This window comes from Mixophyes fleayi, chromosome 2 (assembly GCF_038048845.1).
Source record: "Mixophyes fleayi isolate aMixFle1 chromosome 2, aMixFle1.hap1, whole genome shotgun sequence".
In the NCBI taxonomy this organism is placed as follows: Eukaryota; Metazoa; Chordata; class Amphibia; order Anura; family Limnodynastidae; genus Mixophyes; species Mixophyes fleayi.
The window spans coordinates 60,923,698-60,938,060 of NC_134403.1; the positions used below are offsets into that span (position 1 = coordinate 60,923,698).

Consider the following 14,363-nt stretch of genomic DNA (forward strand, 5'->3'; position numbering starts at 1 on the left):
ATTTCATGTCCCGGGAGAGGTCCCTGTTTAAATAAACTGTATAATGGCCGGAGTTCTCTAATATCAAAGCCAGTAATGTGAGTGTTTGTTTATGTATTGTTTAAGGTATAGAGTTCAGAACCCAAGACTGATTAAAGCTGCAATCCCACATCTGTTTATTTGTGTTTTACACATCATGTTTTGTGCATGTTTAACACGAATCTGAGGATGTTTTCCTATAGCTCAGTCTTGTGGGTGAGACTTATATAGCTGCCACTACAAGGCATTGATACTACTTATTCATTGCGGCTAACGCCATGTGTTTGGTAAGAATGACAGACTCAGTCTGTCATTTGTATCGCGGCTCCTGTAAAGAGCAGTGTTGACATTGCTCACGTGTTGGTTAGTTTAGGTCTAGGTGACAAAGTGGAGAATGAGATTGTATGGTGGTGTTTGTATTCGTAATGAATTACTTCAGCTGTGTCTTTATTTTTATTTTTTTCAGGTGAACTGCAGTTCTACAAGTGCCACCGTGCTCCTCGGCCATAGATATGCTGGCGCTTGTATAACACTTTAGGTATGAAAGGGCTTGCTGAGTCCTGTAGTTCTCCATAAGAAAAAAAACACTTATCTGCTTTGCAACACTTACATTACTCCACAGGAGAGTGCAGGAGCCTTACTGCTTACAACACGGGAGTGTTTCTTTGGGGAGCGGGGGACCATGTGCTGAATGGGCTAGAACTGTTTAGCATTATAGGATGGGGGCTCACTCTGTGGGTTTACCTGCTATAGTGTCACCAGCACAGCCTGTTATAGCCTAGTGCTGGTAGCAGCTTTTTTAGGGCGACCCCTTCCCCCTCACCACTGTCCCGCTACCAGCTAGGCTATGAGCACTAGTGCTGGTAGATCCTTCTGGCAGGGGCATGCTGTGTTTTTTTAAAAAAATTTTTAAACATCTATGATGCTGATGAGCACGTACCCTGCGCAAGAGGTGTGGCACTCTCAGCAGATACGCCTACTGCCAGGTGTTTCTACTGGTGCTTCTACCCTACCCGCCTCTTTTAACATAAATAGTCGTAAGTGTAAGATGCGTCTGAGTCTGCAAAGGGACTTACACATTTATTGTTTGCATGTGCAGTACCAAATTGCGTATTTTATGCAAAAAAAAGACACTTGCGTCAAACTCTACATCAGGTCCTGTGTGTTTTACAGCCAGAAAAAAACATTGTTACATGGGATTGCAGATTTAATGGTTTTGTATTAATAGCCTTACATTTATTAGCAGTCCCCTAGTTTTGTGCATTTATTGATTAATTCCTCTGTCTCTTATCACTATACATGAAGCGCCAACAGCTGGTAATGTCACTTCCAGTCTGCGATTAGGAGCAGTCTCGCCACAATGATTTAAAAAATAAATCATTTTTTTCAAAAATATCCATGGATGTTACTAAAAGGATTTTTCATTGTATTAGATTAAGAGAAAGATGTTCTGTCCTCCGTTCTCAGTGAATCAAAACATTACCAAATGAGGTATAGTGTACATCCATCAAATACAGGATAATTCTTTTTTTTTTATTTTTTTTATTTAAGAAGGGCAAAATGCACTGTTTATTCTTATTCAGATTACCACCTCCATCTCCTCCCTACCTTACATGCTACACAATCCGCATCACACAGCTCTTACACAGTGACTAAAATGCTTATATTAATATAGAGTGGAAAGCAGTGCTAGTAAGTCAAAAAGGTATCCTTCATAATAATAAAAAAACAAAATCTATGTAAATGTGACAAACACAAAAATGTGATAAATTTTGTTCACAAAGAAAATATCAAAAAAATAAACAGATAAAAAAGACTTATCTCTCATAGTTCAGGAGTGAAAAAATAGTTCAAACGTGGTTGTGTAAAGTTCTTTTGTCGTGGTGTGATCCACCGTATTAAAGGCATCCTGTTGGTTTATCTGAATGGGATTGTGGCTCTGAGATTTTCCTATTCACCTGTGGTAGGAATCTACCTGTATCTTCGTTTTATGTAGGGAAGCACTAGCCAAAGCCATAAGGGCCAACCCGGACTAATGCGGGGTCCGGGTGAGCTCCGTGGAACACAAGCTCGCCCTATTTGCCGATAACCACCTTGCAGTGGTCACTAACCCAGTAGTCTCTATCCCCAACCTCGTCAGGGAATTCCAATTATTTGGATCCCTCTGCCTTTCCTTTTGTTTGGCACCCTTCCCAGCTTATATATCTAGACTTGTTGCTTTCTAGTGACCCTGCTCTACTTTTCAATTTTAATTTTAAACTGCTTCTGCACAAGCTGCAGGCTGACTTACGAGAGTGTCTTCTCATAGACCAGATAGATCAATATTAATGAAATGAACATGCTCCCCCGGCTCCTGTACCCCCTATAGACAATCCTGATATATATGCCTGGCTCCTGGTTTCTTGATTTGCAACGTTTAGTACGTGACTTCATGTGGCATGGGAGACGTCCTTGATTTAAACATGAAGTCTTATACAGGCATAGATACCTGGGAGGCCTTCAGCTTCCCCATTTTCCTACTTATTATGATGTTGTCATGTTCGCCAGGATTCTGAAGTGGATGAACACAAATGTAAGCAAACAATGTGTGGTGATCGAAACTCATTTTCTACCTTCCCCTGTAGCAGCACTCCCCTGGCACTCTAGTCTGCCAACGGTTACCCACCCTATGAGCCCTACTGTTTCCAGGTGGACTAAACGTCGGACCCTTGACTACGTCCCCGCTCAGATCTTGCCATTGCCCCTTTTGACAATGCTTTGTTCCCTCTGGAATCCCCCCCGACAGGTTTCAAATTGTGAACACAGACGGGGATCCATCTTGTCGGCCAGCTGGTGGATTCGGCGGGTGTAACCCCCCTCCCTTTGGTGACCCTCAGTCTAAAAGGGGACTGCTTTACTCTGAGATCTGATATTTCTAAATTAAACATTTCCTGGAAGGACATTCCTTTATTATTAGATTTGACGGATTACGAGTACTGTATGCCCCAATGCACCCCCTCATTTGCTCTCTATCATATACAAGTACCTGATGGAAAACCTTTTTAGCTCCCTAACCAAATTTACCAGTGACTGGGAGAACGACTTAAGACCCGAGGTCCAAGACTCTGATTGACCCGCTATTTTTCATATGATTTATGCCTTTTTGGGCAGTGTCTCAATCCTGGAGACTTTGTACAAAGTGCTCCTAGGTGGTACAGAAGCCCAACATATTTAGCTAGAACTTATTGTTGAGTCCCTATGTTTTGCTGGCGCTGTAATCAGTGTCTCGCTTTAAGAAATCTCTCCTGAATTTTCTCATGTCAGCAGCTAAAGCGGATATTCCGGTATGTTGGAGATCTTCCTCCCCCCCTACTATGTGGGACTGGTTTAGGAGGCTGGGGCTCCATAGGATGATGGATGACCTGCTTCTCTCAGCCGACAATACATTTGATGTTTATTATGCTATTTGAGGTCCCTGGTTAGAATTTTGCACTCCGCTAAGTATGTGACCCCCACCTGCCTCAGTAGACTCACAGACACATAAGCCTAATTCTACTGTGAGACCGCGTGGGTTGTGCTGCAGTGCTAATGGGTGACTACTAGTTTCCGTCTAGTTTCGTGGCGGACTCCTATACCCCTCATATGTCCTCTCATTCCTCCCCTACCTCCCCTGTCCCCTTTCCGACATTTACATTGTCTGTTGTCTGTTTGTCATCATATGACTCATTTGGCCGCTGATTCAGTTTTAAGCTCCTGTGATAGCATGATGCTATTGTGGTTTTTTTTTTGTACCAAAGGCGAATCCAAATTTTGTAGCTTTTTATGTTATTTTTCGTATACCCTGTATGTTCTTTAAAACCCAATAAAGATGTATTTCGAACAAAGAGGCTACAAGCCAATCGTATTAATGTACATTTGTGTACCTGTAATCAGATAAGTGCTCTGCATTTGTATACTGGTCATCAGAGGAGGTTTCTGCACTTATATATCTCGGTCTTATCTGAGGTTAGACCCAAAGTTTGTGTTTTTTGTTTTGTTTTTAAGGTTCCCTGGACTGGCTGGTGTTAATTCCAGGCATATTTATAATTTAAGCCATGTGTCATACAGCTACAGTAAATCCACAATTATTAGTTTAGCGACTACAGGCTTATTATTATAAATGGATCCAGCCTATAAGTAAAATCAAGTACCAGAACCAAAAATATTTAATTTAAGGGCAGGGTCTCCATATCTTGCCCTTTAAATTTCAGTGGTGGGTTCAACGCCATCAAGCCATTCATGGCGGCAATTAGGTTAGTTGAGAACAATCCGACTTCAAAGTTTATATGTTTCTTTCCACAAAGGCCTAAGCTTAAGCCTAGAAAAACTGCTGCTGGACATACATATTTATTGTTTCATCCAAAATATCTTCATCTGATTCCTCTGTAAATACCAGCACAAGTCCAATGACATTACCTGGAGCTCACTTTGTATCATCTAGATATAGTTGGCCAGTTTGCAGTAATTTAAAAATGCACATTCACAGCAAAGACAGTACAACCAGAATCCTCAGCTACAAGTTTTTCATCCTTAAGAGAAGGTGATGCTGCTGTACAATAGGAGAGGTAGACTATGAAATTGCTCAGCCTGTTACTAGGACCAGGAAACAAATCTATCTTCTAAATTTTTCTGAATCTATAATAGAAGAGAAATTCCTATATCGTCCATCCTTTGTGAGAATTCAGAAGTCTGGGACCACAAGTCCCCAAGAATGTAGTTACACAATCAGATGCAGGATCTCTTCCAGGTAGTAGACAAGTTTGGACATCATTTTTATGAAAACTCAGGTTTAACACCTGTTGTCTCACTCAATTGAAACTGGATCAAAAATCTACTAACATCCCTATCAAATCCCAGAGTGCAGAAAGACACAGTATATTGAAGAGGTTACAGAAAGGTTTCAATCTGGGGTGATTGAGAAGTCATAAAATGAGCCCAATTATTCTGGGGACCAATAGTACTCTTCTGTGTAGACCTCACAGAAAGATAATAAGGTATCTGGGTTTTAATCCATATTTTATGCCAAGAGTGACAGTTTTGAGTGGTATATACCTACCCTCAATTTAACTAATTACCATTTGCTGATATTATTAGATGAGAGCTCAAGAGTAATACAGCATTTGCCGTAACAATTGCGCTATACTAGTTTGTGCCTTTTGGGTTGAATCGGTACCATCATCCTTCCAGCGATTAATAGACAAAGTACATTAGATAGCTGCTTGTTTAGATTATATACCTTACATTACACACTGACATACTTGTTTAAACTGTTTACAAGGTGTCCTGAGGTCTCTGAGGAAAGCAGGCTATCTCCTGGCTCTTGGATGGGCATAGGCAAAATATTTAGGATTTGTCATACATGGTGCCAGATTAATCCTCTGACCAGTAAGATTGAAGTTTTGATAGAAACTACATTACCAAAAAGGTGAGTCAAGGTGAGGTCATTTTTATCTGTCACTCTTACATGTTGATAACCCATCTGACAGATTTGACAAAACAGAAGAGTCCCAAAAAACAGTTGTGTCACCACAAGAACCTGTCCATAGGACTCCAGGCGTTGACCAACCTTCTTACTTCAATCAGATACCCACAAACTTGACTAGTGATAGTCCCCTACGATTATCATGGGGTGGAACATACAATATTATTTTTAAGTAGAAAATTGTTCCCCAGACAGGTCAAATAATCTGTGATAGAAAGAGGAACGCGTGGCAGGAAAGTGGCCCATTATATATTATCTTGTAGCTTTTACCAGCTATGTCACACACTCCTCTCCTGTCACATGAAAGCATTTAGACTCTGTAGACGCTGCAGGTAACGTTTTCTGAGATGATTGGCTCTTGTGATAAGGAGAGTGTTACCCCATCATTTCAAACTGTGGGCACAACTGAGTGCTATGACTGCTTGTGTTCAGAGTGCCCATGTGATGCCTCCCTTAAAGAGAATGGGAATTTTTTCCTGCAGCTGCTCCAGCAGTCAACTGCAAGTGGAAATTTTAAACTGAAAGTCTGCTAACTGGGAGAAGCAGTTAAACAAGGTATTTATTTATTTCCTTTCCAACAACCTGAAATAAGGACTTTTTTTTATATTTAAACTGACTTCTTACACTTCTTCCTGGAATAACCTTTTTATTTTGCTTGGACAAGAAGTGAATCCCTGCACATCAGCCTACATTCTACAGCAGTGATGTATTCCATTCTAGATCTTTGGAATTTATTTGTTTATAAACCTCATTGGCTGTGTAAATCCACACCTAAACAATGCCCATATTTTTCAAAGCTCACTCTCATTTCAATGCACATGACATTTGCAGTAGGGGAGTACATCTTTGAACTTAATGTCTGCACCCAGCTATATTACTTCCAACAGTACAAGCTGTAGCATTAGAATTTCAATGATTCAATAATTTGAATGAGATAGGCATACATAGTAAGGTGATATAGAACATGGTGTCTCTCTTTGTCCCTCTCTTCTCATCAACTTATCGCATCATACACTTTTCTTGCCATTTGTGCAGTAGTAGTAGACAATTGGGTGATCTTTGGTGATGATGTCATGCATATTATGTCACTTATCTGTAAAAATAAAGCATTGGTTACCTGGTAACATATATAGAAATTAATTGGCTGCGCCACAAAGGAAACTTAGAAATGACATACAAGTTCCATGATATACTAAGGCCAAGTTAGAGCCACAGCAGAAGATTATATTTTAAACCCCTCCTCCTTCACTATGATTCTTCTGCAGGTGTGGAGAAGTGCCCCGCGGATCAGCTGCCAGTGAAGAGGGTGAAGAAAGAAGAAGAAGAAAGCTACTCACCGTTCCAGCGGTGAGTATTCCTCCTCTTCCCTTGCAGGTTCCGGTGGCAGCGGGCAAGTGAGCCAATCAAGACTCACTTCCCGCTGCTGGCCAATCAGGGGCCAGACAGACGAGCCACTCCTGGCTCGGCTCCGGCCATTTGAACTTTTCGCACCGCTGCAAGCCAATCAGGGCATGCGGCGACAACCAATGATGTCTGCTCGCCCGTAGCTTTATGGGCGCCGTCATCTTGGAAGTTCAGAGGAGAACAAAGAGGACGTTGAGGGCAATCCCGCGCCGGGGGAAGTGGCAGGAAGCCCTTGTAAGGGCTGTAGCCTACCCTGCCATGCAAAGATGCCGAACGAATCCGGCGCGGCGAACATTGGCGGGGAGCCCTTGTAAATGCTAAGAGCGCCTCCGCCATCAAGTCTGCGGGAGCACCGAACGGGAGAAGAGGCGCTGGAGGGTCTGGAAGACCCGAAGACGGCGCAGCAAGCAGAGTTTCCTGTGTGGAGCAGGTAAGTATAAAAACTCATTTAGGTCAGGCATAAGGCCCGGGGGCATGTTTCATAAGGCCCTTGAGTTTAGGAGGGTGCCAGGCCCTTGGGTCGAGCAGGGCACCAGGCCCTCGGAGGGTAGTAGGGCGGCAGGCCCTTCAGTGTAGAGTGGTGCAGGCCTGTGGGTGAGGGGAGCGATAGACTCCCGTTAGAGTAGCAGGGCGGCAGCCCTGTAGTGTAGCAAGAACATTGGGTCTTTGTGGTTAGAGGGACAGAATGTTCCTGGCGGTTACGGTGCAATAAACTTACAGTTGGTAATGGGCGTTCGGTCCAGGTGTAGCAGGACGCTAGGTCTTGGAGTTGCGTAGGGGACACTGGGTCCCTTGATAGTCCAGTGGTAAGTTTTCTGGAGTGGCCTATAGAGTCCCTCCATCCGTCCGGAGGGGCACCTGAAGTCCTGAGCCCCAAGACCAGGTGGGCTTAACAGCCGGGGCTCAGGCTGCGGGTGGAGGCCTGCATAGCGACAGAGTGGCAGTGGACCTTGACGACTGAAGACGGGTGAGTAGGAGGACCCCGGTTGTGGAGGCAAAAGGTGTGGTGCGTTCCGTAGCGGTCCCTCTGGATTGAGTGAGTATCTGGGGTGTTGGGGAAGGTATTGTTCTGTGTGACTTTGTCTCACTCGTTCCACTTCGGGCATTCTCCCACTCTCCTTCAGTTGCCCCATCTCTTCTCTCATCTGTCGAATCACATTGGTCAGATCTCTTACACACCCTTCCAAAGGCATGGCTTGTGCCTGTGCCGGGGCATGGACTCACTGGACGCGACAGCAGCGGATCCGAAGCAATCGTCCATGTCCCACGCAACCGCGTCCGTCTGTGCCTGATGGAAGGACATTTCCGGAACCATCCACACGCGATCCCGCAGGTCCTTCCGGAGTTGGCCTTTTTAAAGTCCGTTGATAAACTGGTCCCGGTGGAACCACTTGGGGTGTCCCAAGCACTCTGCATCCTTCTTCTGCACTTCCACTAGCACTTCTTGGAGGGCGATAGCGAACTGGAGAATGGACACATCTTCCCGCTGGAACGGCATGAAGAACCGTCTGCACAGCGTCATAGCAGAGGACGGAACTCCATACAAGTCGCACAAGATCTTCAGGATGTCAGGCAACGTCTTCCGCTGATCCGGGGTGCAGAGGAGCACTTTGCGCCAGGCATCATCCTCCCATTGGCGTTGGCCGCCAATTCCACCAGCATGTCCTCTTGCACGCCATATAGCAGGGCGGTTCCTCTCAGCCGCTACTCCCAGTCTGATAACATCGGGTTCCGCCCATCAAACCGGAGACGTGGGAAAGGGCAGCTCCCACCGCGATGAACTCTGTGCGCATCATCGTTCCCTTGAGGATGATCCATGGCGGATGATCCGCCGCTCAGTGGGACCGTCGGTCTCCCTCGGGCTGTTGGCTTGTCTGCATTTCGTCCTGGACTGCAAAATTGTTGTTCGAATTCTCCATAGCGTCCTGTCGGGATCCTTCTGTCTACGCCAAAATGTGGAGGTCACTACCCCGGGTACCGACCAGGGTGCTTCACCTGTTACCCACTGAAGGTACTCACCTCATCCCGAGGGACTGCTATGGAAGGTGTTACTCTCTCCGGCTAGTGCAATTCCACCCCGTCCTTCGTGGCGTTCGCTCCCCTCCTCCTCCTGCAGACAAGACAAAAGAGAGAGATGTACCTCCGAGGTGGAGGGGAAGGGGCTGTCTGGGGTTATGACCAGGAATGGAGACACTTGCTCGATTCCGCCTGTCGTCACCCCGTGTAACTCTGGCCTGGGTACGGGGGCTATGAGTGTTTGGGACAGAGAACGTTCTCGACCGATCTCTCTACTCACCAGTGGTGAGGGCCACCCAGTGGATAGGGTGACAGGGCTACGCTTGCCAGCAAAGCACTGCCGGGTCTGTCGGTTCCCGCCTGGAACCGTCAGTACACTCCCGGAACTCAGGTGAACCACGCCCTACCCCACGAGACATGGCCTGCCCTGGAACTGTCAGGCTAACCTTCCGGAACTCAGAACAGGCACCCAAATGGAACAGCGGGAAGCTCCCCCGGAACTCACAAGGGCTGTGTTGCAATGCCAGCGAGGAACCCAACCACTACTGCTGTAACCTACGGGTTTGACGAGGTCTTACCGGCCAGGAGGACTACCGTGTGGCTTCCCCTCTGGCGTGGTGCCTGGCCCGTTCTTCTTGCCCCTTCCAGGCCTAGCATGCGGCCAGAGAACGGACCAAACACCAGAGCCTCTCTCCAACGGGACGCTGACTTCTTGCTCCTGGAGATAAAACACAACAATTGAGTGCACAATGCCCACAACAATATAGTACCAATGCACACTATGCCTTCCTACTCTGCCTGGACCTGCTGAGTGCCCTACAAGAATGATGGGCCTAGTGCCCTTTCCTAACTAGGGGCCTACCTGGCTAAGGGCCTTGTGCCCTGCCTGTGGGGCTGAGCCCCCTACCTGCCACTGGACCTAACGCATGTACCTTACTAAGGGCCTTGTGATCTATGGTGAGGCTGAGCCCCTTACCTACACAATGGGCCTACAGCCCAGGACTAGCGACTAAGGGCCTTGTGTCCTGCTTCTGATAATTAGCAGAGTTTTGAAAACCAAGATGTTCATTAAATCTTGCGGGTCTCATACAACCTGAAAACAGGTCCCTGTCTGCACCTCCCTTCATACTGGTGACTAATAAAATACATTGTCCATTCTGGAGGCTAGTATACATAGCAGACCCTATTCTGGTGGCAGCCATTTCTGTTGCTCAGTGTGAAATAATGACCAGCAGTCTGGTAATTAGCGTATAAAGCAAGCCGACAACATGGTCATTGTTGTATATATTGTGAGGATCTGATGCAATTCTGGCTGCAGTATCATCGCATTACACATCACAAGAATGCTGGATGATACAATACCCTTATATAACACTGCACACCCTTATATAACACTGCACACTCAGCACTTCTACTAAAGATCAAGACAATCAAGACTAAGGGGTCTATTTATTTAAGAACAAAAATCTCTTGTGAAATTGGGTGCTTTTGTCGGTGATAGAGCTGTGCCTTACAGATCATTAGGGTACTACCGGTGAGAATATTTAATTGTCCCTGCCCCAGTGGAGATTGCAATTTATATTCCCTACCACACAGAGACACATAATAAGGTTAACTTCATCAGAAGTTAATTAACCTACCAGTATGTCTTTAGAGTGTGGGAGGAAACTGGAGCACCCGGAGGAAACCCAGACAAACATGGGGGAATATACAAACTCCACACAGATAGCGCCCTGGCTGGATTGCTGTGAGACAGTAATCTGACCATTGTGCCACAGAGCTGTCCAAAATACAGACAAAGAAAATAAAGATGGCCCTGCCCAATCAAGCTTATAATCTAAGATATGTGGTATACAAGTGAAACATAAGACAGCAGTATACATATTGTAGCTGTTGGTTGGAATACATGTTCATGGATACAGGCACTGTGCTAGTTCCTGGCTCAGCTAGTGATGATAACAGGGACAGTGTCAGTTACTGGCTCTGATTCCGATCACTGTGCTAATTCCTGGCTCAGCTAGCGGATGATAACAGGGACATTGTTAGTTACTGGTTCTGATTTTGGTCACTGTGCTAGTTCCTGGCTCAGCTAGCTGATAATAACAGGCAGGCTCGGACTGGCCCGCCAGGGGCTGGGCTATCCACTCCTCTCTGCTCCGCTCGCACTGAATGTCGGGCGTGACGTTATCACATTCAGCGACGGAGAGAGGAGTCGGCAAGAAGACAGAAGAGTAGTAAGAAGCCGATAGAAAAGGTAAGTGAAGGAACGGAAGCAAGGGGGGAGCATGGTAGAGTGAAGGGGGAGTAAATACAGCATGACAGAGAGTGAAGGGGTGAGCACAGACAGCATGGCAGAGTGTGAAGGGGGGGGGGGCCCAAAGCAGCATGGCAGAGTGTGAAGAGGGAGCACAGAGAGCATGGCAGAGTGTGAAGGGGGGCCAAAGCAGCATGCAGAGTGTGAAGGAGGAGCACAGACAGCATGGCAGAGTGTGAAGGGGGGCCAAGGCAGCATGGCAGAGTGTGAAGGGGGAGCACAGACAGCATGGCAGAGTGTGAAGGGGGGCCAAGGCAGCATAGCACAGTGTGATAAAAGGAGGCCAGGGGAAGGGGGGGCAAAAGCAGCATGGAGGGCGCAGTGTGATCATAAGAGATGGGGTGGTTTGGGGGCTATTAATTGAATGTGGGGCTGAGTTTGAGGAGCATGAGGTCTATTTATTAAATGTGAATATGAATTATTTAATGGCAGGGACAGTTGCAGGAAATAGGTAAATTTATTATACGTAAATGCTGTCTGGAGGGAGGGAAATTGGTTTATTAAATGGAAATACTATTACTTTAATGTTGGGGCTGGAGGTAGGCCTAAGTATTAATTGTGGATCCTATTGATTTAACGCCGGGCTGGTTGGAATTTTTTAAATCTACCCATTAATTTTTTCAAATAGGGCCCCCAACATTCCAGGATCCAGACAAGCCGCAACTTAAGAAACCAGCAGCCACAGGTGCTAAAAGTGACAAGAACAGGTAGGACAGTCTGTCAAATGTTCTGAGTCTAGTGCAGGCTTGGCTAACCTGTGGCACTCCAGGTGTTGTGAAATCACAAGTCCCAGCATACCCTTCCAGCAATAAGCTGCTATATATTTGCAAATCATGCTGGGGCTTGTAGTTTCACAACACCTGGAATGCCACAGGTTAGCCAAGCCTGGTCTAGTGGGACAATCCCAGGGGCGGGCTGGCCCAGGGGGCAGATGGCACCCGGGCCGGGCCGGGCCAAAAAAAGATGCATTCGGGCAGGTCCCTGTGCAGGGGTGACTGCCCACTCTCCCGGGCAAGTCACCTCCTACAGTCTAGCTGCGGCGCCGCGCAGGTCACCGTCCCTTCAAGTGTCACATGGGACGAAGAGACGAAGACATCCCGCGCCGATTAACCAGGTGAGCGCCATGGGGGGGGGGGGGGTACTTGAAGGTCCCAGTATATGTATGTATGTATGTATGTATGTATGTGTGAGAAGGTCCCAGTATATGTATGTATGTATGTATGTATGTATGTATGTATGTGTGAGAAGGTCCCAGTATATGTATGTATGTATGTATGTATGTATGTATGTGTGAGAATGTCCCAGTATATGTATGTATGTATGTATGTATGTATGTATGTGTGAGAAGGTCTCAGTATATGTATGTATGTATGTATGTATGTATGTGTATGTGAAAAGGGGCCAGTATATGAATGTATGTGTGTATGAGAAGGGTCCAGTATATGTCATACTTGCCAACTCCCGGAAACTTGCTTGGGGGCGTGACTGGAGGGCGGGAGGGCGGGAGGGGCCCCGCCCCCCGCGAAAACGTGCTGTACGTCGCGGGGGGGGGGGGCAAAAATGATGCAATTGGCCTTGCCACACCCGCCCTCCAAAATGGCGTGATTCACAGAGAATCGCGTCAAATGACGCGATTCTCGGTGAAATCTTGGATCCGGGAGAAATGCCAGCTCCCCCGGGAGCCCGGGAGATTGACCCGAATTTCGTTACCTTCCGGGAGAGTTGGCAAGTATGGTATATGTATGTATGTGTGAGAAGGGTCCAGTATATGTATGTATGTGTGAGAAGGGGCCAGTATATGAATGTATGTGTGAGATGGGGCCAGTATATGAATGTATGTGTGAGATGGGGCCAGTATATGAATGTATGTGTGAGATGGGGTCAGTATATGAATGTATGTATGTGTGTGTGTGAAAGGGAGGGGGGTCTTAATGTAATGTAGGGGGTAGGCTATTAATTTAATCGAGGAGTGCAGGTGGGGCTAATTATTGGGTGCAATTTTATTTGTGGGGTGATGGTGGGGCTATTTAATTTAATAGTGGGTCCTATGAATTTAAGATGGAGTAATTGGACCTGTAATTTAATGCTGGTGTGTTTTGGGAGCTATTTATTGATTGTGGGTTGTTTGTGGAAAATTAGATCTATTTATTAATATGTGATTATGTTTTATTTAATGCCTGTGATTGTTGTGGGAAATGGTTATATTTGTTAAATGTAAATGCTATTTAAATTATTGCTGGGGCTGTTTGGAGGGAGGGAAATAGGTTTATATATTAAATGTGTTTACTATCTAATGTCAGGGTTGGTTGGAAAGAAAGACATATATTTAGCAAATGTAAATATTATTATTTTAATGTTGTGGCTGGAGGGAGGCCTAATTATAAAACGTGAGTGCTATTGATTTAACATCGGGACTGGTTGGAGTTTTCTAAATTTTATGTACCCATTTTTTTTCCAAAGAAGGCCTACAACATTCCAGGTTCCAGACAACCAGCAAATGAGCTAAAGTAACCAGCAGCCACAAGTGGTGACAGTGACAAGACAGGTAGGAGAGAGCAGGACATGCTGCCAACTGTCCTTAATCTGGTGAAACAGTCCCGAACTTGGGTGACTGTTTCGCTTAGGACAGTTGGGAGGTATGTCCCGCTTCACTGTGTACTGCTCGTGAAGGCAGAACTGTGTGCACCTAACAGTAGTGCACACAGTATTGCCTGTGTATTTGTCTAAAATGATAACCATGTTACTGTCTAAAGTGCCCAGGCATACAAATATATATATGGATTAAGCAACACTACAATAGCCTATTTTTATATAGATAAATATATATTGTACCAAAAACCACCCTTTAAGGATGGACCGCTGCTGTGTGCTTGCCCCCAGGCTGAAATCTGCCAGCCCTCCCCTGGGCAATCCCGATTTTTGGTGACTGTTTTGCCCAATCTAAGGGGCAGGTCAAGACTGTGTACTCTTTATATACACACTGCATTCTTTATATACTACAGTATGGTGCTAGCTGTCCTTCGTGGGCTGACCACTCCCCCTCTAGTGTCTGGTCTCGCCTCTATGATGGCTGGCCACACCCCCTCTGGTGGGCCCCTAGCATTGCAGTCC

General features: G+C 45.9%; 1 pseudogene; it reads right to left on the bottom strand.

The window, feature by feature from the left end:
- LOC142139809 (tripartite motif containing 13-like) overlaps positions 1–14,363 on the bottom strand; it is a 693,488-nt pseudogene that overhangs the window by 145,687 nt on the left and 533,438 nt on the right.